Below are 26,594 nucleotides of genomic sequence, written 5' to 3' on the forward strand. Positions count from 1 at the left end.
GCATCCTTGTTGTATTTCTTTGGGTGATCCCATATCTGCTTCCAGAATTGCACTGTTTCTTCCTTGTCAGGTACTGACTGATTCCTTGCAGTTTCTCCATTGATGGATTGGTAGAAACGTTTCTGATTGGATTGAAATTGGAGGTTCTGCCTATAGTTTGCAATTCGAGCTTCCTATCTACTGATTTTCCTGGCTATAGCTGTTATTTGTTGCTTTATTATTTCCAGTGCGTCCTTGATCTTCCTTGTTTCTAAGTGGTATTTCTTGATTAGGTATTCTTTGGTCTTCTTGTTCTTCAGCTTCTTTTCTTTCATCTGTTCTAGCTTGCTTGCATGTGATCTTAACTTGCTGATCTTATTTCTAGTCTAACCTTCCATTTTTGTGGTGCACTGTTTGTTTGTTTTTCTTCTTTGTTGATTTTGCATCCCAGGTATTCAGTTATAACTGCAGCTGTGCTGTACATTAGTTTGTTTGTTTCTTGCAGTGAATTGGTGCTTATACTTGCTATTGCAGTATTTGCATCTTTTAATGCTTGTGCTAGCTGTTTCTTTGGAACAAGCTTCAATGTAGGCAGCCTTATTCTGTTTTTTTTGTGCTGTTCTAGATGCTCAGTTATTCTTTGTTTCAATTCTTTTATTTCTTTAGTTAGAGGGTTTTGTTCTTCCTGAGGAAGAGGTGCCTGGTTTCCAAATGAGAACAGTTGTATATCTCTGCTGGATTCCTTCACTGCCAACTCCCCCTTGTTTGCCTCTACATTCTGAATTACTTCTGGTAAGGCTTTGATTTCTTTGCCCTGGGTAAACCTTTGCAGTTCGTCCAATTCTGTTTCTGTGAATATTTTATTTCGTGTTATAAATCGGCGTTGATCTGCTAGTCTCTGTTCTGTTTTTTCTGATTCTGGATGTTGTTCTTTCCAGAACTGGTGCATTCGTTTTAGATATCCTCTTCTTGTTGGACTTGATCTGTAGTAACAGATCATTATTTCTTTGTTTTCCATCACTGTGTATCTGCGACGGGTAAACACCTTTTCTTCCAGTATTTCTGCAGCTGCTGGCCCTGGTTGCTCAGCCAACAGTCCTGAGTCCTGTAACCCATTTTTCACCAGATATCCAGGACCTCCAATATCTAGTGCGGACCTTGTTAACCCGGGCGACGTCCGAGCCGTATGGGCATTCTGCAATACTTCTCACATTTTTTATATGGGAGAGACACTCTTTGTCTGACTCCTCTGATGAGACCTGTCCATATGGTTGAACCGCTGGCATAGCCTCATCTTCCTCAGAGTACACAGCCCCACACCACATCTTTTAAACAGCTGCATCTTGTTTGATTTCTTTGTTATCCCATATCTTCTTCCATAATGCAACTGTTTTATTCCTTGTCAGTACTGCTATTTCCTTGCAGTTTCTCCTTGAAATGGATTGGTGAACGTTTCTGGATTGGATTGAAATTGGAGGTTCTGCCTATAGTTTGCAATTCGAGCTTCATATCTACTGATTTTCCTGGCTATAGCTGTTATTTGGTGCTTTTTTATTTCCAGTGCTTCCTTGATCTTCCTTGTTTCTAAGTGGTATTTCTTGATTAGGTATTCTTTGGTCTTCTTGTTCTTCAGCTTCTTTTCTTTCATCTGTTCTAGTTTGCTTGCATGTGATCTTAACTTGCTGATCTTATTTTCTAGACTAACCTTCCATTTTTCCGGTGCACTGTTTGTTTTTCTTTTTTGTTGATATTATTATTATTATTATTATTATTATTATTATTATTATTATTATTATTATTATTATTATTATTATGGATCATCGCACAGTCAGCCAGATGTTCAGACTGGATTTGGCATTTTGTCTACCTATCGAGTCCTTACCCAGGACCTGGGATAGGCAGATGTGGATGTTTGATGGTATTACAGATATTGTCGCAGAATGGAAGCAGTTCCTAGTAAGGCCGCCTTTTGCAATTGACTAATAGCGAATTTGTCAATGCCAATGGTGTTCAAGTGGTGCTCCAGTTGTTTTGGGATTGCACCCAAGGGACCTATCACTATGGTACTACCCTTGCTTGCTTTTTGCGTAAACATGTCTTTCTATTTCTATTTGTAGGTCTTTGTATTTTGTTATCTTGCTCCAGTTCTTTCTCTTCTATTCTGGCTGTCTCAGCCTGCCACGTCCACTATCCAGATTTTTTTTGTCTTTCTTATCGACAATTGTTAAGTCGGGGGTGTTATGTTGCAGGTGCTTGTCTGTTTGAATTCTGAAGTCCCAGAGCAGTTTAATTTTATCATTTTCTATGACGTTCTCTATTTTATGATCCCACCAGTTTTTGCTTACAGGCCAATGATATTTTTTGCAGATCTTCCAATGCACCATTGTTGCTACTTTGTCATGCCGCTGCTTGGAATCAGTCTGTGCAATCTTCTTGCAACAGCTTACCAAGTGGTCCACTGTTTCTTCAGCTTCTTGGCATAGGCGGCACTTACTGTCTGGATGTCAGAATCCAATTATATGTCATCCTCTCTTATTATATTTATTGCGAAGTCGTGTCCGACCCATCGCGACCCCAATGGACAACATTCCTCCAGGTCTTCCTGTCCTCTACCATCTTCTGGAGTCCATTTAAATTCACACCTACTGCTTCAGTGACTCCATCCAGCCATCTCATTCTCTGTCGTCCCCTTCTTCTATTGCCCTCAATCTTTCCCAGCATTAGGCCCTTCTCCAGTGAGTCCTTCCTTCTCATTAGGTGGCCAAAGTATTTGAGTTTCAACTTCAGGATCTGGCCTTCTAAGGAGCAGTCGGGGTTGATCTCTTCTAGGACTGACCGGTTTGAACGCCTTGCAGTCCAAGGGACTCGCAGGAGTCTTCTCCAGCACCATAGTTCAAAGGCCTCAATTCTTTTGCGCTCAGCCTTTCTTATGGTCCAACTTTCACAGCCATACATTGCAACTGGGAAAACCATGGCCTGGACTATACGCACTTTTGTTGGCAGGGTGATGTCTCTGCTTTTTAGTATGCTGTCTAGATTTGCCATAGCTTTCCTCCCCAGGAGCAAGCGTCTTTTAATTTCTTGGCTGCAGTCCCCATCTGAGGTGATCTTGGAGCCCAGAAAAATAAAATCTGTCACTACCTCCATTTCTTCCCCATCTATTTGCCAGGAATTGAGAGGGCCGGATGCCATGATTTTGGTTTTCTTAATGTTGAGTTTCAAGCCAACTTTTCACTCTCCTTCTTCACCCGCATCAAGAGGCTCTTTAGTTCCTCTTCACTTTCTGCCATTAGAGTGGTATCATCTGCATATCTTAGGTTGTTGATATTTCTCCCGGCAATCTTAATTCCAACTTTTGATTCATCTAGCCCTGCCTTTCTCATGATGTGCTCTGCATATAAGTTAAATAGGCAGGGCGACAGTATACAGCCTTGCCGGACTCCTTTTCCAATTTTGAACCAATCAGTGGTTCCGTGTTCAGTTCTCACTGTTGCTTCTTGACCCGCATATAGGTTTCTCAAGAGACAAATGAGATGGTCTGGTACTCCCATCTCTTTAAGAACTTGCCACAATTTGTTGTGATCCACACAATCAAAGGCTTTTGCATAGTCAATGAAGCAGAAGTAGATGTTTTTCTGGAACTCCCTAGCTTTCTCCATGATCCAGCGTATGTTGGCAATTTGATCTCTGGTTCCTCTGCCTCTTCGAAATCCTGCCTGTACTTCTGGTAGTTCTCGATCCACATACTGCTGGAGTCTAGCTTGTAGGATTTTAAGCATAACTTTACTAGCATGTGAAATGAGTGCAATGGTGCGATAGTTTGAACATTCTTTGGCATTGCCTTTCTTTGGAATTGGAATGTAAACTGACCTTTTCCAATCCTGTGGCCACTGTTGAGTTTTCCAAATTTGCTGGCAAATTGAGTGTAGCACTTTTACTGCATCGTCTTTTAAGATTTTGAATAGCTCAGCTGGAATACTGTCACCTCCACTAGCTTTGTTGTTGCTCAGATTTTCTAAGGCCCATTTCACTTCACATTCTAGGATGTCTGGTTCGAGGTCAGTGACCATCTCATTGTGGTTATCTGGGATGTTAAGCTCATTCTTGTATAGTTCTTCTGTGTAGTTTTGCCATCTCTTCTTAATCTCTTCTGCCTCTGTTAGGTCTCTGCCATTTTGGTCCTTTATCATGCCCATCTTTGCATGAAACGTTCCCTTCATATCTCCAATTTTCTTGAAGAGATCTCTGGTCCTCCCTGTTCTGTTGTTTTCTTCTATTTCTTTGCACTGTTCATTTAAGAAGGCATTCTTATCTCTTCTAGCTACTCTCTGGAATTCTGCATTCAATTGGGTGTATCTTTCTCTTTCTCCTTTGCCTTTCGCTTCCCTTCTTTCCTCAGCTATTTGCAAAGCTTCCTCAGACAGCCATTTTGCTTTCTTGCATTTCTTTTTCTTTGGGATGGTTTTAGTTGCTACCTCTTGTACAATGTTGCGAACTTCCATCCATAGTTCTTCAGGCACTCTGTCTATCAGATCCAGTTCCTTAAATCTATTTGTCACCTCTACTGTATATTCATCAGGAATATGATTTAGTTCATACCTGAGTGGCCTAGTGCTTTTCCCTACTTTTTTCAATTTAAGCCTAAATTTTGCAACGAGAAGCTCATGATCTGAGCCACAGTCAGCTCCTGGTCTTGTTTTTACTGACTGTATAGAGCTTCTCCATCTTTGGCTGCAGAGTACATAGTCAATCTGATTTCTATGTTGACCGTCTGGTGATGTCCATGTGTAGAGCCGTCTCTTGGGTTGTTGGAAAAGAGTGTTTGTTATGACCATCGTATTCTCTTGACAAAATTCTATTAGCCTGTGCCCTGCTTCATTTTGTTCTCCAAGGCCAAACTTGCCTGTTATTCCGGTTATCTTTTGGCTTCCTACCTTAGCATTCCAGTCCCCCATGATGATAAGGACATCATTTTTTGGTGTTAATTCTATAAGGTGCTGTAGGGCTTCATAGAACCGGTCAATTTCATCCTCTTCAGCACCAGTGGTTGGGGCATAGATTTGGACTACTGTGATATTGAATGGTTTGCCTTGGATTCGAATTGAGATCATTCTGTCATTTTGGGGATTGTATCCCAGTATTGCTTTTCCTATTCTTTTATTGACTATGAAGGCTACTCCATTTCTTCTGAGGGATTCTTGCCCACAGTAGTATACCTGATGGTCATCTGAGTTAAATTCACCCATTCCTGTCCATTTTAGTTCGCTGATTCCTAAGATGTCTATGTTCATTCTTGTCATCTCTTTTTTGACTACGTCTAGCTTGCCTTGATTCATGGATCTTACATTCCAGGTTCCTATGGAGAAAAAATCTTTACAGCATCGGACTTTCCTTTCACCACCAGATATATCCACAGCTGAGCGTCCTTTCGGCTTTGGCCCAGTCGCTTCATTCTTTCTGGCGCTACTAGTACTAGCCCTCTGCTCTTCCCCAGTAGCATATTGGACACCTTCCGACCTGAGGGGCTCATCTTCCAGCGTCATATCTTTTTTCCTTTTAGTACTGTCCATGGGGTTTTCATGGCAAAGATACTGGAGTGGTTTGCCATTTCCTTCTCCAGTGGATCACATTTTGTCAGAACTCTCTGCTATAACCTGTCCGTCTTGGGTGGCCCTGCACGGCATAGCTTATAGCTTCATTGAGTTACGCAAGCCCCTTCGCCACGACAAGGCAGTAATCCATAAAGGGGTATTTCATCTCTAGTTATCAATTATAGAAATCCCCATTTCTGCCTTCTCTGGATTCTGCCATACGAGGAAGGGAAGGGGGTGAATAAAGGGGCTTTATGGCCCTCACTTCCTTCAGTATACTTCAAAGGAACTGAATGTGTGTATTGCCAAAAGAGCTAACCATAAGAATGGGGCTATTGCCTCTCATGTAGCTTTCTTTGAAGTCTCCATCCAGCCGGCAGTAATGAAAAGGGGGTGGGACTGTAATGCCTGAGACTGTTGCTGAAAGAGGGGGGTGATTGGGTGGGGCTCCTGGGGAACCCCTTAAAACCTTGAATTGGAGAGCTTGGACCCCAAGTCCTGTCTAGAACGCCTGCAACCATTTTTTCTTAATAAAGGATTCCTGTTGGAAGAATTATTCCAAGAGTTCTGTCTTCTTAAGATGCAAAGTGGGGGGGGGGTCCTTACACTGTTGCTGTCTTCTCAATTTTGACTTTATATGCATTTGTCTTTAAGGCTTGGTCTTGTGCAGCCAGAATTAGTCCCTCGGTCTCTTTCTTCAATTTTCCTGCTCTTAGCCATTGCCAGGTCTTGTTATTATCTGCTTTCCCAGCTATTTTTTTAATGTATTGGCCATGTAGTGCTTTGTCTTCCCATGCCTCTATTCTGTTCTTCATTTGGTCTTTCTTGTAGGCCAGTTTGGTCTCTCCAGTAGTCAGTAAGCCTTCCTGATATACTAATTTCAGTGCATCTTCATCATTGTTCTTCAGATATTCTTCCAAAACCATTTTTTCTTCTTCAGCCATCTGATGTACTTGTAGCATTCCACGCCCACCTATTTGCCTTGGTAGATAAAGTCTATCAATGTCACTGCATGGATGAAGGGCATGATTCATTGTCATTATTTTTCTGGTCTTCCATCCATTGCTTTTAGTTCTGCTTGAGTCCAGTCCACTATTCCAGCTGTGTTGTCAGCTTGAAGGATACCCAAGTATTATTATTATTATTATTATTGATTATCGCACAGTCAGCCAGATGTTCAGACTGGATTTGGTATTTTGTCTACCTATCGAGTCCTTACCCAGGACCTGGGATAGGCAGATGTGGATGTTTGATGGTATTACAGATATCGTCGCAGGATGGAAGCAGTTCCTAATAAGGCCGCCTTTTGCAATTGACTAATAGCAAATTTGTCAATGCCAATGGTGTCCAAGTGGTGCTCCAGTTGTTTTGGGATTGCCTAAGGAGCCTATTACTATTGGTACTACCCTTGCTTGCTTTTGCCACAGTCTTTCTATTTCTATTTGTAGGTCTTTGTATTTTGTTATCTTCTCCAGTTCTTTCTCTTCTATTCTGCTATCTCCAGGCACTGCCACATCCACTATCCAGACTTTTTTGTCTTTCTTATCGACAATTGTTAAGTCTGGGGTGTTATGTTGCAGGTGCTTGTCTGTTTGAATTCTGAAGTCCCAGAGCAGTTTAATTTTATCATTTTCTATGACTTTCTCTATTTTATGATCCCACCAGTTTTTGCTTACAGGCAAATGATATTTTTTGCAGATCTTCCAATGCACCATTGTTGCTACTTTGTCATGCCGCTGCTTGTAATCAGTCTGTGCAATCTTCTTGCAACAGCTTACCAGTGGTCCACTGTTTCTTCAGCTTCTTTGCATAGGCGGCACTTACTGTCTGTTGCTGTCTTCTCAATTTTGACTTTGTATGCATTTGTCCTTAAGGCTTGGTCTTGTGCAGCCAGAATTAGTCCCTCGGTCTCTTTCTTCAATTTTCCTGCTCTTAGCCATTGCCAGGTTTTATTATTATCTGCTTTCCCAGCAATTTTTTTCATGTATTGGCCATCTAGTGCTTTGTCTTAATGTTATTTTCGTGGGGCATCTTGATTCCTTCAGTTTTCACTATTTTTCCTTGTTTGATAGTAAGTGTGGCACATTTGTACAAGCCAAACTCCATTACAATATCTTGGCTATATGTACGGACAGTGTTGAGCAGCGATTCTATTTCAGATGATGTTTTTCCATACAGCTTCAGATCATCCATGTAAAGGAGGTGGGATAGTATGGCAGATGTTTTTGATGTTTGATAGCCATGTCCTGAGTTATTCAGTATTGTTGACAGAGGAAACAGTGCAATGACAAATAGTAATAGTGATAATGAATCTCCTTGAAATATTCCTCTCTTGATATTAACCTCTCCCAGTCTCTCACCATTGATCTGCAATTGTGTCTTCCATTGTGCCATCGATCTTTGCACAAATTTTCTGATGTTTCTACTGACTCCTGTTATTTCTAGGCACTTGATTATCCAGTTATGTGGCAGAGAGTCAAATGCCTTTTTGTAGTCAATCCATGCCACATTCAGATTGGTCTTCCTTCTCTTGCAGTTTTCCAAGATCATTTTGTCTATTAGGAGTTGATCTTTTGTTCCTCTGCTATTGGGGCGGTTTCCTTTCTGCTCAGGTGGAAAGAGATTGTTTCAACTAGATGCTGTTGTACTGCATCAGCTACCACACCAGTTAGTAATTTGAAAGTTGTTGGTAAGCAGGTAATTGGCCTGTAGTTACCTGGTGTTGCCCCTTTTGCTGGAGTTTTCATTATTAGGTAGGTTTTCCCAGTTGTTAGCCACTTTTCAATTTCTCCTCCTTGTAGTATATTGTTGAATTGCTTGGCAATGAGTGGGTGTATAACAGTTAGATGTTTCAACCAAAACCCATGCAGTTCATCTTCACCTGGTGCTGACCAATTTTTGATGTTCTTTGCTCTTTTTTCTACCATTTTTGTTGTTATTACTATTCTTTCATTTCAACTTCTGTTTTATTTGCATCCACCTCTTTTAACCAAGCCGCATCCTTGTTGTATTTCTTTGGGTTATCCCATATCTGCTTCCAGAACTGCACTGTTTCTTCCTTGTCAGGTACTGACTGATTCCTTGCAGTTTCTCCATTGATGGATTGGTAGAAACGTTTCTGATTGGATTGAAATTGGAGGTTCTGCCTATAGTTTGCAATTCGAGCTTCCTATCTACTGATTTTCCTGGCTATAGCTGTTATTTGTTGCTTTATTATTTCCAGTGCTTCCTTGATCTTCCTTGTTTCTAAGTGCTATTTCTTGATTAGGTATTCTTTGATCTTCTTGTTCTTCAGCTTCTTTTCTTTCATCTGTTCTAGCTTGCTTGCATGTGATCTTAACTTGCTGATCTTATTTTCTAGTCTAACCTTCCATTTTTGTGGTGCACTGTTTGTTTGTTTTTCTTCTTTGTTGATTTTGCATCCCAGGTATTCAGTTATAACTGCACCTGTGCTGTACATTAGTTGGTTTGTTTCTTGCAGTGAACTGGTGCTTATACTTGCTATTGCAGTATTTGCATCTTTTAATGCTTGTGCTAGCTGTTTCTTTGAAACAAGCTTCAATGCAGGTAGCCTTATTCTGTTGTTTTTGTGCTGTTCTAGATGCTCAGTTATTCTTTTTTTCAATTCTTTTATTTCTTTAATTAGAGGGTTTTGTTCTTCCTGAGGGAGAGGTGCCTGGTTTCCAAATGTGAACAGTTGTATATCTCTACTGGATTCTTTCACTGCCAACTCCCCCTGGTTTGCCTCTACATTCTGAATTACCTCTTGTATGGCTTTGATTTCTTTGCCCTGGGTAAACCTTTGCAGTTCGTCCAATTCTGTTTCTGTGAATACTTTATTTCGTATTATAAATCGGCATTGATCTGCTAGTCTCTGTTCTGTTTTTATTATTATTATTATTATTATTATTATTATTATTATTATTGTTGTTGTTGTTGTTGTTGTTGTTGTTGTTGTTGTTGTTGTTGTTGCCTGGAGTCAAAGGGTTCTATGTACCCCTAGGATAGTGCTCCCTTTGCCTTTTAATTTTGTTTTAATCTAGTTTTATATCATTTTACTGTTTTATCTGTAAATGTCCCAGAAGCATGCAGGTGTGATGGATGGTATAGAAATTAAATAAACAAACACAAAATAAATAGAGCAAGACCTGGAAGAAAAGTGTAGTATTTCCTTATCAGAATGTGTTTTTTTATTACAAAAATCTGACATTTTTCTGTCCTCCCTGTGCATATCCATCTCATTTCCCTCCCTGAGACTTTCTGATGGTCATCCTGTTAGTCATTCCGAATGACAAAGTGGACTCTGCATACTTTTAGCCCTTGACTTACAACCACTTGTTTAGTGACCATTCAGAGTTACAATGGCACTGAAAAAACTGACAGTTTTTCACACTTCTGACCGTTGTAGGCATCCCCATGGTCACGTGATCAAAATTCGAATGCTTGGCAACTGGCAAGTATTTATGGCAGTTGCAGTGTCCCAGAGTTGCATGATCTTCTTTTGCAACCTTCCTACAAGCAAAGCCAATGGGACAGCTACATTTACTTAACAGCTGTGTTAAGTAATTTAACAACTGCAGTGATTCATTTAACAATCAGAAAGGTCCTAAAATAGGGCAAAACTCAGTTAACCACTGTCTTGCTTAGCAATGGAAATTCTGGACTAAATTGTGATTATACATCGAGGACTATCTGTAGTAGTTAAAATTACTGTGTAGAGTAATTTTGCATTGTTCTTACTAGGAATGGAGTGGAGCTGAAAATTGGATTCTTGAAATTGCCCTTCAAAAATTTAGGTCTTTCTTTCTGAATGTCTGATCAAGAATGTCCAATAACAACAGACCCTGCCAATTGAAGCCAACATTTCTGGAGAGCATCACTCAATGGGGTTCATGGGTCAACATAGCTAAGAGAAATCGGGTTGCCTTTTCATGGTTTTGAGTTTAATTTTCTTCCTCTTCTTATGCATTTTCATGTCTCAAGTGATAAAAAGCTTTAAAACTCTTTGGAGAAATGTTTGAAATTTCACTGTTCCTTGAAACTTGTGCAACAAAATAGTTCTTAGGATACTTAACCATTTCTTTTTTTAAAAAAAAAAAATTGGTTGATGGCTTTCTCTCTAGGTTATTTTCATAACATTATTCATCATTAGTTGCAAGTATAAATGTATTGATAATTGCTCATAACTAAATTTATATGGGTTTCCTTTGCCATTTAAAAAGTTGAGAGTATGTCCTATGAAACAAAAAGAATTAACTTGATAAATAATTAATTATTAAGCGGTATGTTCAGTGGATAAAGTGGGGTTTTATACATTGGGAGAAAAATACTTTTTCTATATTCTTTTTACTGGATTTTACATTTGGTCAAAATGTCTTGGAATGTGTGGCAGGAATTCCAAGTGGTTTACTCGATTCCATTGTGAAGCACTGGAAAATGATATCATAAAGCATCAAAATAGATACATATGCTTATCCATTTGTTTTCTTGCAGGATGTTTGTTATTTATTGCAGTTGAAAGTGTAGGTAGAACTGCCAATTTTCCACCTGAGCACAGTTCTTTAAAATTATTGCAGCCCCCCTCCCCATCATATCTCTTTTTTGCATGTTTGTTCTGTTCCTTTCATTCTGAACCACTTCCATGCTAAAATGGAAGTAGTTTGAAGTGTGGAAGTGAATAAACAGACTCTCCCACTCTTGAAGGGATGACACACTGACTGAAAAACACTGCTGAGAAGTTGCAGTCAAAAGTTTTTGGGGCAAGGCAGGCAAGCTGGTGATATATGCCTTCTACATGTTTTAGATATCAACTCCTTCTGCACCAAACCAGACTGTAAAGATTGACTTCTAAAATATACTTGAGGGCACCAGATCTCCTGTTCTTGTAAGTGCTAGAAAAAAAATATCTATGTTTTTCCTCTTGGTGTTCAATTTGAGGATTTTCCCTCATTCATTAAAATTTAGTTCATTAAAAGAAAAATAATGCTAAATGCCAAGACATCCAGGAAATTGCATAAGATGGGTCAGAAATGTTTTCAGGACATCGTCAGTGGGTCAACATAAGTTGCAAGCCTTTTTTTCATGGTTCTTTATTCACATATACATTGTCATAACTTTTCAGGCTTAACTATAGGGGTAGAGATGCTTTTTTGAGAATTGAGAGGAAGAATTTTGAAAGAACAGTGTCTTCCTTATAAGAAAGACACCAGAAACCTTATAATGCTAAAGAAACCCTTTGAGTTTAACTTGTATACACATGCAGCATTTGCAACACCAAATCTGGATTCTTCTAGTGATAGGTGGGGTGAGCATAAATATAACAAAAATGCTTCTGGGTGCTTCCAGTGAGTTAATTATTTTGTATGTCAAAACTGCAAAACTTCCTTTCATTTGGTAAGAGTATTTGTCTCAATCAGATTAATTGTGCAGCAAAAGGATATCTGAGTAAGAAAAAAAGGAGATTGCCTTGCACCAAATCAATTCTTGAAAGCCCTTAATAGCAGCAAAAAAGAGAGTAAGATACAAATAAATAAATAAAATGCCCCTCTCCTTTTATTTCCATCATTGTCTTGATTTTTTACTTTTGCATTAATTTAGTCAAGATTGCTAAAGCTGATTGCTGGACTGTATCTTGGAGAGTAATACATTCTTCTTCTTAAATGTTACAATTCTCCATAATTCCAGCTAGACAACTGAGAGCAGAATTGGAAATATGCTTTTTCTGTACAGCTTTTTTTTCTTCTTTAGTGTTATAGAAAGATGAGAGTATTTCCTTTTGATACCAGCATGGAGACTGCAAAAGTTAAAATAGGAATTGTTCTGACACCAACAAATGTAGGACAGGCATTTTGAGATACTGAGTTTTAAAAATTTGGGGGATATTTGGAAGCATTTAACTTTTTTTTTTCTAAAAACCTACCTAATGTAAGAAAAAGAAGATTCCAGCATTTTGGTTTAGCCTATTTTGGAAATCAGAAAAGTGATCAAGCATGTAGCTCATGGATTGTTCACTACTGCTATGAACGCTTGAGAAAAATAATATTAGTGTCAGGTTTATGGGATTTGTCCTTCTTTTTTTCAGTTCAATATGACAGGGTAGAGGACTTGTCAATTGATCATTTCTTTCATCTTCCTCTGCTAGAAATTCTTTTGATGCATGGTTGCAAAACAGTCTAATTTGGTCTCCAAACAGAAAATACAACAAAACCTGGCCTTTTAATTTCTTGATTAATCTTACTTGCAAATTTACCTAAGACTGAATTAGAGAATATAAAATTGTGTAGGGGTGGTGGTGGGGTATTAAATTGTTTAAATGACATCTGAGAGTCTGAAATTAAATACCGTTGGTAGAGTTATAGATGAGAGGGATGGCATATAAATTTAACAAATAAATAATTAAATAAAGTCCCAAATTCTTGGGTCTCGCATAACCTTTGATGTTCTTTCAAAAATTCAGGAAATTTGAAAATGTAATTTGGCTGTGACCATATTATAGTGAGATAGAGCTCAAAACCTGAAAAGGACATTGATAACCTCTGCTACTACTGCTTAAATCAGGGGTCTTCAAAATTGGCAACTTAAGACTTGTGGACTTCAGTTCCACAATTCTGGGAGTTGAAGTCCACAAATTTTAAAGTTACTAAGTTTGAAGACCCCTGGCTTAAATGTACCCTTAAGTTCTTTGGACCCAATTAGATCAACTTCTGACTTTGCAAGGAGTTCTCCAAGGTTCTGAAGAGCTGAGATTTGACCTCTGCTCTTAGAACATGAATTCTATAGTTGCTTCAAGTTTTGTGGGTGTTCTTTCAAAGATACTGTCCAATTAGTAGTCATTTAAATGCATGCCTATGTAACACCAGAACAAAGGTTATTATTGGGTCCAAACAATATTTTGCAAAAAAAAAATATTTTCAGTCTTGCCAATGTGCATTTCAACTATATGTAAACTGGATCCTGTTAACTGTATACCTAATCTGTTAGTTAACATTGTCCATTTTTTTTAATAGGATGGGATATCTTTTGTTGCTAGGGATGTTGCTAATATTTTTATTACACATGAAAGGGGCGTTGTCTTACCTGAACACCTTTTCTCAGCACGGAGATGAAGAATCCATCAATGGGTTAGCTCTGCCTTCCTGCCCATTAGACCAAGTCAGCCAAACTTGCCATGCCTGTCTTGGGGTAAGCCACTCCCAGTCTTGATGACGGCAAAAGCAGCTGATGACAATCTGACGTGTTGGCTCCCGGATCCCTCATATAGCCTAACTGCTTTTAAGGGTGGGAGTGGATTCTCCATCTCCTTGCTGAGAAAAGGTGTTCAGGTAAGACAACACCCCTTCTCCAGCACCAGAGATGGAGAATCCACCAATGGGACATACCAAAGCCTTACTGTCCCAATGGGGGGAAAACACAGGGGACCCTAGGTACGTCTCCAGTAGCCACTTGCTGAAGGACCCTCCTTCCAAAGGAAGCATCTGCTGATGCAAATTGGTCTACCTTATAATGCTGTACAAACGGGGAGGGTGATGACCATGTCGCTACCCTGCAAACCTCCTCAATAGAGGCCTGTGTGGACCATGCCGCAGAGGTCGCAGCACTGCGAGCAGAATGTGCTGTGATGTGGCTTGGCGCTGGCAGGGAAAGTGACCCGTATGCCTCCGCAATGCAAGCCTTGATCCACCTGCCTATGGTTGAGGCAGACACCTTCTGCCCGCTAGAGGCATGGTGAAAGGAAACAAAGAGAGCTTCAGATTTGCAGAAGGGCGCCATTCGCTTGATATAGTAGCGTAATGCCCTGCGAACGTCCAGTGTATGCCCCTGTCGTTCCAAGGCATGAGACGGATTAGGACAGAAATCCAGTAGAACAATTTCTTGGACCCTATGAAAAATGGTGTTGACCTTAGGGATGAAGGTGGGGTCCAATCGGAGGACCACCTGGTTTTGGTGAAAGGTGCAAAGGTCCTCTCTGACCAATAGCACCGCGAGCTCAGAAATGTGCCTGGCTGAGGTGATAGCGACCAGGAAGGTGACCTTGAGGGACAGAGACCTCAAGGAGCAAAAGCTGATGGGCTCTAATGGTGATTTGGTGAGGGCCCACAGGACCCATGGCAAATCCCAGGAGGGGTACCTATGTACCACGGGTGGTTTAGTGTTGGTGGTGCCCTTGAGGAAGGAGCGTATCCTGGGATGCTGTGTCAGGGGCATTGAATTGGCACAGGTAAGTAAGGTGGACAAAGCCGCGACCTGCCTGCAGATGGTGTTAGGCGCTAGACCCCTGTCTAGGCCCTCAAGCAAGTATTCCAGGATTCTCGGGATTGTCAGGTCTGAGACGTCTAGTAGCCTCCTCTCGTACCAATTGCAAAAATTCCTCCATGTGGAGTCATAGATGTGATTTGTCGCCAGTTGACGGGAGGCCTGAATCATGGATATTATTCTTGTGGGGTATGATTCCCCGCTCAGGATCTGGTGTTCAAGTGCCAGGTGGCTAACTGCAGCCACTGGGGTTCTGGGTGTTGTAGAACTCCCTGGCTGAGGGAATCCTCCATGGAGAGGAGCTGGAGAGATTCACCAGGTCGGCAAACCACGGTCTTCGTGGCCAATACGGGGCCACAAGTATGACCTCCACCCGTTCCTGCAACATCTTGCGGATGGTTGCCGGAATCAGGGAGGGGGGAAATGTGTAAAGCAGTTCCCGCGGCCATGGGCATCTGAGAGTGTCCACTCCCTCCGCCCCTGGGGATGGGAACTGGGAAAAAAACCTCGGGAATTGGTCGGTGAAGCGAACAGATCTATGACTGGTTGTTCGAACCTCTGTGCTATTTTCTGTGAAGAGACCCGGATGCAGGCGCCATTCGAAATGGTGTACAGTTGACCTGCTGAGAAAATCCGCTTGTCAGTTCACCTCCTGCGAGATGTGTTTGGCCTTGAGGGAGGACAGGTTGGCCTCTGCCCAGGAGCCCAATGTCTGGGCCTCGGTCATGAGGTCCCTGGATTGAGTGCCCCCTTGCTGGTTCACATGGGCCTTTGCCGTTACGTTGTCTGTGAGGACTAGTACGTGTTGCCTCGCCACCCTGTTGTGGAAGTGGTGGAGGGCCAGGTGTATGGCTCTGAGCTCCAACCAATTGATATTGTGTTTCAGATCTGCGTGGGACCATCGTCCCTGGGCCAGTTGAGACTGCAGGTGTGCTCCCCAGCTAAACAGACTGGCATCCGTCGTGAGTGTGAGCCGGGTGGATTGCTTGAAGTGTGACCCTCTGGCTACTGCTGGTGAGGCCCACCACCTGAGAGACTGCAGGGTTTGGGGGGACACCCTTACCCATTGGTTGGAAGAGCTGATGCCCCGCCTTTGAAAGGGGAGGAGGAACCATTGAAGGTCCCTGGAGTGCAGTCTGGCCCAAGGGACTATTGCAATGCATGAGACCATCTTCCCTAGGAGCTGGGAGAGCAGGACCAGTGGTACTACTTGATCCTTGCGAACCATGAGGACCAGGGTCCGAATGCTGTCCCGATGCTCCTGTGACAGGTAGACCTGACAGCTGAGTGTGTCTATGATGGTGCCCAGGTGTAGGAGACGGGTGGAGGGGACGGTCTGACTTTTCTGAAAGTTCACCAAGAATCTGTGCTCCTGAAGGACCTTGATCGACAATGTTAGGTCCGACCGGGCGGCCTGAAGCGAGGATGACTGAATGAGAATGTCGTCCAGGTAGCACTGGACCTGTACCATTCTTAAGTGAGCAGCCAGCACCGCCAGGACCTTGGTGAATACCCTTGGAGCTGCTGAAAGTCCGAATGGGAGGGCTCTGTATTGGTAGTGATGGCTCATGTAGCAGAACCTGAGGAACTGCCGGTGGTTGGGGAAGATGGGGATGTGGAGGTACACTTCCGTGAGGTCTATGGACATCAGGAAGTCTCTGTTCCTTACACTGCCCAAGATGGATTGAAGGGTTTGCACCTTGAACTTTTGATATGTGATATGGTGGTTCAAATCCTTGAGGTCTAGAATTGCCCTCCATCCTCCCCAAGGTTTTGGGGACCATGAAGAGAATGGAGTAGAATCCCCTCCCCAGTTGTCCTGTTGGCACTGATTCTATGGCCTTTATCTCCAGGAGGTGTTGAATGGCCTCTCTCATGAGACTGTTTTTGGCAGGGTTCTTGATTGAGAGCAAGGAATGAAGCGCCCTGGGGGACTGGATACAAATTCCAGGATCAGGCCATATCGAATGGTTTGGCAAACCCAGGAATCTGTGGTGGTAGCCTCCCATTGTGGGGCGAAGAGCGCTAGCCTGCCACCTATGGGGGGCAGCTCGAGAGTCATCTGGACCTTCTATAGGGCTGACCCCCCCCCTCAAAAGGGCCGTTTGCTCTGGAATTGCTGTCTGGGTCTGGGGCCGGTCCGGTCTGAAGGGCGATCCTGTCTGGCCGTGAAGGGGCAGGGAGGCTGAGGGGGCCCCACGTCCATTCCTGGCCGAAAGGACTGTCTATGGGCGTATGGGTTTGCATGCCTTTCGGCCCATCTGCTGGAGTGGACCAACACCTTCCGGTTGTCCTTATTTTTGATCAAATAAGGCATCAGGTCCTCCCCAAACAATTGTCCACCCTGATAAGGAGCCGTAGCTAGACGCCACTTGGCCTTTGGGTCGGTTTGCCAGTGTCTGAGCCATAGCATCCTGCGTGCAGAGACGTTGGATGCTATGGTTCTAGATGAGAACCTGGCCGCATGTAGTGTGGCATCCGAGATGTAGTCTGATGCTGCCACAAGCTTGCTCAGGTCCTGTTGGGTATGTACCTCCTCCTGAGGAAGCCTGGCTTGTAGTTGGTGGAGCCAGAGTAAGGAGATTCTAGCAAAGAAGGATGCACAGGTGGTGGCTCTTACCACCCACACCGCCGCCTGGTGAGTTCTGCGGAATGTCAGTTCCCATCTCCTGTCATCAGCCTTTAGCACCTCTGCCATGTCCCCCGACACCGTGGACGAGGACAAGAGGGGACCAAAGGGTTCATCTACCGTTGGCACCTCGAGATCCTGTGACTGGTCTGGTGCCACACTGAATATTTTTTTGTCCATTCCCTCCAGGGAGGGAAAGGTGCCAGGTGATGCCCATTGTTTCTGGATCACGTTGCAAAAGAGTGCTGGGTAAGGTACGTGGTGCTGGGTTACGACAGGTTGGAAAAACACCGAGTTCGAATGTGAACTGGGTGGTGGGTCTGGCTGTGGGATCTGATCAGGACTTATGTTGGCCATGGAGCTGGCCTTGTGGAACAGTGGCAGGAACAGGACTGGGTTGAAAAGCCCTCCAAATGGAGAAGGGTCGGGGGAAGTTCTTCCTCCTCCCACCAAGCCATGTCCGGTTGGACATCCTCAGTAGGGGATAAGGCCCTGCTATGGTAGGACTGGGATGGAGAGGAAGGGCCCTGGTAATCGGGTGCACCTGACTGGAAGAAGGGTAGGGGTATGGAAGCCAAGGATTCAGGTCTTGGCCCATGGCGGGACCTGGCAGCAAGCACCCTGTCCACTGCCTGAGCGATCAGGGTTTGGAGCCGATCCTTTCACCTCCTCTGAGCCCTGCTGCTGTGGGGGTGAAAGTGGCCTCTGGGATCAAATGTGTGACCCGCGGTGACAGTGATGGTTGTTGGATCGATTGGACTTGATCCATCCCGGGAGAGGGAGGGTTTCCCTCAGGGAACCAGACCCCTTGGGTAGAAGAGGAGGGCCCCAAGGGAAGATCGAAGGGCGCGCCATCTGTTTGCTCCGCCTTTGCCCTGTCCTGCTTCTGCACTTTGGAGAATTCTTTCTCCAAAGCCTGGTGCCTTCTGCTAGCCTGTTTCTCTGCCAACTTGGAAGGCTTCCTTACAGAAATGGTCTTGATCTTGGCCTTGATCCTACCTGCCGCCTCCTGCTTGGAGGATTTCTGCCTTTTGCAGCTGGTGGGTGGGGAGGTGGTGTTCTTAGGTTGAGCCACCGTGGGCTCCTCCATCCTAAGGTGAGCTATCTCAGTGATACTGAGAGGGAGCTCTGGCAGGGGATCAGTTGGCAGGATGGGCTGAGCAGGTGAAACAGGGGATGGTCGTCCTGCTCTCCTGACCACCCGACCGGTAGAGGGAGCAGACAGTTTGTTTCCCCCCCCCCCTTTGGGGTCTGGTCTTATCTATGGCCGCTTGCTCGTAGATCGCCCAACAGCACTAAAGGGTGTGGTAGTCAGGGCAATGAGTTGCAGCAGAGATTGTTTAGCAGAAGCTTGAAGAATTGTGATTAATTTATTAATTTTAATTTTAATTTTTTTTGTGTGTTATGTCTTTATGACTTGTGGTCCCGGTGGACCTGGCCTGACAATGTGGGCCTAAATTTTAACTTAGCAGTCCGGTGATAGGTTTGAATCGGAGATGGGGGGATGGCGGTCTGAGATGGAGATCGCTGGCGGTGGCCTGTGCAGCCACACAGTCCTCCCTTCTCCTGGAAGGAGAAAGGAAATCAATGGTGATATCTTTGTTCCTGGGGAGGCTCAAACCTCCACCAGGAACCTCTTGACTTGCTGGGCTGCTGCATTTGCCCCGGCTGCCAAAATAGTGGCCAGAGCAATTCTGCACAAAAGGGAGATCTTCCGCTCTATTGGCATGAAATTTGAAGAAGATGGAAGTGCCTTCTCGTCTGCCAGCAATTCGGTGCGAAAATAGAACTTCCGCCCTAGCGGCAGGAAATTTGAAGAAGTGCCTTCTGTTGCCGTGGTGTGCCTTCTGTTGCCGCGGTGTGCCCCGGCGGAAGTGCCTTCTGTTGCCATGGCGTGCCCTGGCATCCAAAATGGTGACCGGGGCGAACTGGCATGGCAGTGAGGCGGCCGCTCGGCTTGGGAATGCCTCGAAGAGGAAGACCAGCCAGCAAGGAGCACAGCGATTAAGTAGAGGCTCGGAGCAAAATCGACAAGAAAGCAATTCCCAGATACAGCGGCCGCCGATCTGATGGGGTGAGGAGTCCAGCCGGTTCCTTGATTCAGGGATGACAGGGACTGAATCTCCACCCCCCTAGAGCCCAGCCGACTCTCCTCAATTCAGTAATGAATGGAGACGGAATCTCCACCACCCTGGAGTCCAGCCAGCTCCTCAATTCGATGGTAGAATGGAGGGGGAATCCCCACCTCTCAGGAGGTCCAGATAGGCTCCGGCTGCAGCGCTGGTCCCAGTGGTGAACAGCTGAAGAGGGTTTTCCCTTGGGAGGGAGCTGAAGCCTCAGCAATAATCCCAGGTCCAGGAGAGGAAAAGACCACCTCCCCAAGCCTTCCACAGACTATTTCACCCAGCACTGATCCCAGCGCTGTTGAAATAACTGTGGTGTGAAAGAAACAGAATCCACCAATATATTAGTCTCTACTACCTGCCTTAGACCGGGAGCCAAACTTGTCATGTCCGTCTGGGCTGAAGACCAAGTCAAGACTGGGAGTGGCTTACCCCAAGACAGGCGTGGCAAATTTGGCTGACTTGGTCTAATGGGCAGGAAGGCAGAGCTAACCCATTAGTGGATTCTCCATCTCTGGTGCTGGAGAAGGCTGTGATTTTCTGCTGGTTAGAGGACTTTTTTTTGAGGTGTTCAGCTTTCCTTTAAGGCTTATGCCAAAGATTTCATGTGTTTCCTGCCTCAAAATTTCCTGTCTCAAAAACTTTGCCACTGATTTTGGAAATTGCCTAAGAGATGGCTGACAAACTGAGAACAAGGACTAAATTTCATTTTGTTTCATTTAATTTTCATTTTGTTTCATTTTAATTTAACCAATTAAATATTGCTGACATTACCACATTAAACTTTACTATTTCCACATTCTAATGTTTCAGGACAGTTTTTTGTTCCTGTTTTGAAGTGCAGCCCTTGATATGTTGCACATGGTCTAGTGTGGCTTTTACAATCACCAGAATAATGTTCACCCTTATAATAGTGCTCACCTCTCTAATTGCCCCTGATCTTCTAAATAACTCTGGAACCATTTGTCTGTGGAGATTCTCAATCATCCAGGTCATGGTTCTCCCAAAGGTGCTTTTTCAAAAGGTAACTGAACTTTGTTTTTCCTTGAAGATATTTCGCTTCTCATCCAAGAAACTTCTTCAGCTTTGACTCAATCAGAACTGAAGAATCAGACTCTCTTGGTGAGAGGTGAAACGTCTTCAAAGTCCAGTTGCCTTTTAAAAACAAAAAAATACCTTTGGGACAATCTGAAACTATGTGAACAGTCATAATATGGAAAAAAGGCTCCATAGTAGTTAAAAACTATGCAAACTTGGATCTCAGGAAACTTGATTCATGATGTCTTAAGAATTTTTTAATGAAGATAAAATAAGATGAATTAAATGTTGCAGTATGGCATGTACTTGGTTGATATTCTTGGTTGGCAAGCTATGCTGTTCTCAAGTATATCCTATTATATACCCTACACCAGCTTTGCCCTAGTTTCCTATGTTTTCTTCTCTGCCAATGGATGCTGACAGGTGAATATGCTTAGTTTCCATTATGCTGATTTGAAGGTTCCTCTATTGAAATTTCCATCCTAAAAACTTTTTAAATTTCTGTGTCCCTTGACAAACCTTCCTCAACCCTGATATTAACTGTTTTGTGATCATTCTTGTTTATATAAAGATTGCTACTTGGGAAATTAAGTTGGTTGCGAGCTTGTATTATTTTATTTATTTCATTATTATTTTTATGTACCCACCTTTTTGGTCAAAGGTTCTTCAAAATACACAAATGCATATATATTTACTCTTCAGCTGAATACACACCAACATAATGAAAAAAAAGCAGAAAGTTCAAAAAGTAAAACTAAATACACCAGAGAATGGGGGGGGGGGAGAAACAGGAATCCAGTAGCACCTTTTCTAAGTACAGATAGTCCTCAAATTACAACCACCTATTTAATGACTGTTCAAAGTTACAGAAGCACTAAAAAAAAGTGATCTGACAGTTTTTCACACTTACAACTGTTGTAGCATCCCCACGGTAACATGATCAAAATTCAGATGCTTGGCAACTGGCTTGTATTTATGATGGGTCCAGTGTCCAAGAGTCATACGATCACCTTTTGCAACTTCTGACCAGCAAAATCAATGGAGAAGCCAGATTCGCTTAACAGCCGTGTTACTAACTTAACAACTGCAGTAATTCACTTAACAACTTTGGCAAGAAAGATCATAAAATGGGACAAAATTCCCTTGATAATTGTCTCACTTAGGAATTAAAGTTTTGGGCTCAGTTGTAGCCATAAGTCGAAGATTACCTGTAAAATGTTATTAAAAGGCATAAGTCTGATTCTAATCACTCTATGCCTCTGATGGACGTGAGCTGCCACCCAAGGAAACTTCTGCATTTTAACATTTGTTAGTCAGAAAAGGTGATGCTAGCTTTCCGATTTTATTTTTTGTCATCATCTTTGCAGACTTTGTACAAGGTCTACCAAAGGATGGAGGAACTTAGACAATGGGGAGAGGAATTCCCACCACACTAGGGGGCTCCAAATACCCTAGTATTTGAAAGCAGTTCAGGCTTGTCTGGCATTGAAAGCAGTTCAGGCTTGTCTGGCATTGCAAGAACAAGAGAGAAAGGACGGAATCATCTTTTCACCTAAGAGGGGAGCTACAAAGCTTTTAGTGGTAGGTTGAAGTCTGGTGAGTCATTTCCATCTTCCTTTTGAAAGTAAGGGGAAATCCCTGCAAGAAAATATGTCATGTGAAATTTTTCATTTGGAGGAAGGAAAGTAGGGCACCATCACCACCTTGATGTATTGTCAGAAAAGGAGATTGCAATTAGTTTCTTTCAGTCCCAGCCCAAGGCCAACTTGGAAGAAATCAGTCAAAGTCCAGTTCTTTAATTTTTGCATCCAATAGAGGCTCCCCAAGCTTTCCATCTGATTTTTTTTCACCTCCTTGATTTCCCATAAAAACTCACTTGTAAAGGAAGAAACTCCCATGAATGGTCTAATTCAGGGGTCTCCAAACTTGGCAACTTTAAGACTTGTGGACTTCAACTCCCAGAATTGATTTAGAGAAAATATACGATGAAATGAATAGGCTTGAATTAAGATGTGTTTTGCATGAGTGTGGAGTTGAGGATTACTAGTTAAATCAGAATCAGAATAATAGAGTTGGAAGGGACCTTGTAGGTCATCTAGCCCAATTCCCCTTGAAAGCGTCTAGTGATGAAACTCCCACAACATCTGAAGGCAAACATTGGTTGATTGTTCTCACTGTCAGCAAACTTCTTATTTCTAGGTTGAATCTTTCTTTGATCAGTTTCCGCCCATTATTCCTTGTCTGGCTTTCAGATGTTTTGGAGAATAGGTTGACCCCTGTCTCTCTGTGACAGCCCCTCTAATATTGGAAGACTGCTATCATGTCACCCCTACTCTGTCTTTTCATTAAACTAAACATACCCAATTCCTGCAATCATTCTTCATATATTTTGGCCTCTAGTCCCCTAATCTTCTATGTACTTTTTCTAGAGTCTCAACATCTTTTTTATAGTGTGGAGACCAAAATTGGTTGCAGTATTCTAGGTATGGTCTTACTAAGGCTTTATAGAGTGGTATTACTACCTCACGTGATCTTGATTGAATCCCTCTGTTAATATTATGACTTGATGTGTGATGGGCATAAGGAATATGTTAGAATAAATGAAACGCTTAGCAAGTGGTTCAGTAATGAATCATAATTAAGACAAGGTTTGTGTGAGTTCCCCTTGGTTGTTTAATGTCTTTATGAATAAATGTATAAGAAATGCTTGTGGGGAGGCTAGAGGTATCTTGGTTTGGAGAATGAATGCATATGTAAGTAAATAGGTTTCTTTTTGTAACCACAGCATAGCATAAAATATAATAAAGCAAACTAACAATAAAACAAGATGAAGATAAAAAGAGTGCTAGATAGAAGAGAATTGGATCAAGATAAAACCAGGGCTACAATGAAGAACCAATGGTTTTTTTTTTTGTAAGTTTAAAAGACAACCAAGCAAAAGTAGCAATCTGACAACTTAAAACTGGAAACCTATTTGCAAGGAGATAATTTGGTTGTTAAATTAATTATTGAGTTCGCCTACCTTTAACAATTTGGCTCTGATCTCATCATATAGATGCAGTGGAGGACATAGTGAATCATGTCTTCTACTGCAGAGGTCCCCAACCTTTTGGGCACCAGAGACCAGTTCCGTGGAGAGAGGTTTTTCTGTGGACCGGAGGGTGTGTGGTTTTGTATGCTGCCTGCATCCCATGGATGGGGCTTTGCTTGTTTGTGCAGACTGGTTGCTGGCATGCTGCAGCCTGGTACTGGGCCATGGACTGGGGGTTGGGGACCCGTGCTCTACTGGACCAGCCACACAGGAACAGAGATGCTATCCAACAGATGCTCACAACATCTCCCTTCAAGATATGCTGGAAGCCTAATTTGCAAATGAAGGGGTGTAAAAGCCTTTCTCAGTGGAACATTGGTCATATAAAACAGATTCAGGGAGAGGCTTCCTAAGTAGGATCTTTATTGGCATTACTTTCACCTCTTTATTTTTTAAAAAAATTCTTATTATTAATTTATTTATATTTCACATTTCTAAATCTCTGATCTCCCTCAAAGGACTCTTTAGCAGTGTACAATAAACACTGACATATAAAACAGAATGTAAACAATGAAAATGTTAGAGTTAAAATTTTGAGTTAAGAATGTAACAAATTATTTAAAAAATTAAGGAGGCAAGTATAATTAACCATGTTAAAAAATTGGTTGACAAAGGCAAAAGGAGGGTTCTCATAGCCCTAACCAACCCCATGTCTGCGCATTTCTTTGGGCTCTCCATGTGAGGCTGCAGAAACATTTTAAACCACTTTTCAGAAAACCAGGAGAATGGGGGCCTGCCTCACCTTGGGAAAATAATATTCCTGCAGTGGGATCCATACTTGACTGGTTGGGATGGGTCAACATGATGGAATGAAGCTGGTTCTGTAGGTAGCCTGGCTCTATGCCATGTAGGACTTTATAGGTCATACCTAACTAGCAGTTTTTCTGTTCCAAGAGCTTTCTTCTCAAACGTACATATGTGTCTTCATGAAGACAATGCTGTATTGATTGAGAGCCCCAAAAGTTCTAGTATCTAGTAAATAGTAGATTGTATAATACAAGGAGAGAAATGGATTTGAACATACTGGTATGTATGTTGTGTAGGAAGCCTGCATGCCATCAAAAATGCAATTTTTCCCCCTTCAAAAATTCACGAGGAGCCCCAAAATGTTCTGATGTCACCTGATATAATAATGTTCTGTCCTTGCCAGGTGCATCTTTGATTTTGAAGGACAAATGTTACCATGAAACATTTCTAATGAAATATATGCTTGCAAGTCAGGGAGGTTTTGGCAACAGATAAATTTGTATAATAAATCTTTACTGGTAGTGAGTCAGTTCTTGGAAAGCCTAAAAAATACCATTCAAAAATAGTTGAGAATGTTTTGTTCAGTAGATTCATTAATAATTGCTGACCAAGCCATGCCTGGGCTTGTGACGTCACTGGTTTGTAAATCATGGTTTTGGAATTAGGGCAGTTACCATTGTCTTGAATTATCGGTTGAATTTCTGTATATGTAATGCTTTCATTTTTTTGGACCACCTTTGTTCCCAGGAAAGAGAACACCCTGTACATTTGCTAGTGCATTCCTTCACTGGGAGCATTGTGTATCCAATAACTTTGACCCAAAATTTCATAATAGTAAAATATTTATTAAATTTATTTGCCGTCCATCTTGCTTTGAAATGATTAATATTAAGAGGGCAATCAGTTTAAAAACAGTGTCATCTCACCCAGCATAAATAAGAACAGTATGAGAAAATAAGAAATGTTATAGTTAGTAAGGAGCAGGGCAGCATTAAGCATGCACTTTCAGTCTTCTCCTTCAAGTGCACGTGCAGAGTGTTGAAAGACGGAAAGATCCGACACCACCCACTATGGAGATATGGTTGATGAGGTTGACAGATTTTGCTGAAATGGATAAATTGACTGATTTGATTAGAGAAAAGATGTTATCTCTAGGTGACTGGAAGTGTCTTATGGACTTTCTGCCTACAAAAGAAAAAATATACTTGTGATTTATGGTTTTGATGATCAGACAGGACAGATTATAAAAAAGAATATAATGTAATTTTTGAGAGAAGTTAAATATATATTCTCTCTCACTTCCTCCCTCCTACATCCTTTGTATTAGTATGTATTACTACAAAAAATATTGGAAGCCATTTTTTGATGTATATTTTTTATTTTTCTTCAACTTTTGTCTTTCTCGCACTTTTAGCTTTTTCTTTCATTTATTTCTTTTTCTTCTTTTTCTTTTACTTCATATTAATTTATCTTCATTTTTTATCTTCTTGTTAAAAAGTTTCAATAAAAATTATAAAAGGCATAGAGTTTTAGATAGCCTGGTATATGGAACATTATAACGCAAGCTGAGTTGCTCACCAGGACTCAGAGATTTAGTCTTCCGAACTTTTAGACTCCTGCTGGAGCCCATCCTCAGGGAATTTCCCTCTAACATTACAATCTTAGCATTAAAATAGAAAAAAAAGCTTCATGTCATGCCCTTACCCTCTGCATTGCAATAGAGAGAACAATAAATTCTCTTCCCCTTTTGTCATATTTTATTATTGATTGTATATTTTTATTATTTTATTACACAAATGAACAGGAGCAAAATGATAATACTGTTGACAGTGTAAGAGGATGTTAAAAGAAAGCAGGAAAGAGGAAGAAGAGGAAAGAAATATTGAAAAATGTCTCAGAAATAAAACTCGGATGGCTTGAAAGTCAGTTTTCTTGTTCTTTTGCTGAAAAAATAATTGCTGAAAAAATAATTAAATATAGACATATATCCCATATTAACTTCTAGTTATTGCAAATCAAGTATAGATTTGTCCTTTCCGTTCTGACAGATAGTCTGGGCAAGGAGCACAAAATGACAGATTTCCTGATGTCTTGGTCTGTATCAAATGCAGAGATAAAACTAAACAGATCATATGCATCATTCA

Source organism: Crotalus tigris, unplaced genomic scaffold (assembly GCF_016545835.1).
Source record: "Crotalus tigris isolate CLP2741 ecotype Arizona unplaced genomic scaffold, ASM1654583v1 scf7180000018922.241687, whole genome shotgun sequence".
In the NCBI taxonomy this organism is placed as follows: domain Eukaryota; kingdom Metazoa; phylum Chordata; class Lepidosauria; order Squamata; family Viperidae; genus Crotalus; species Crotalus tigris.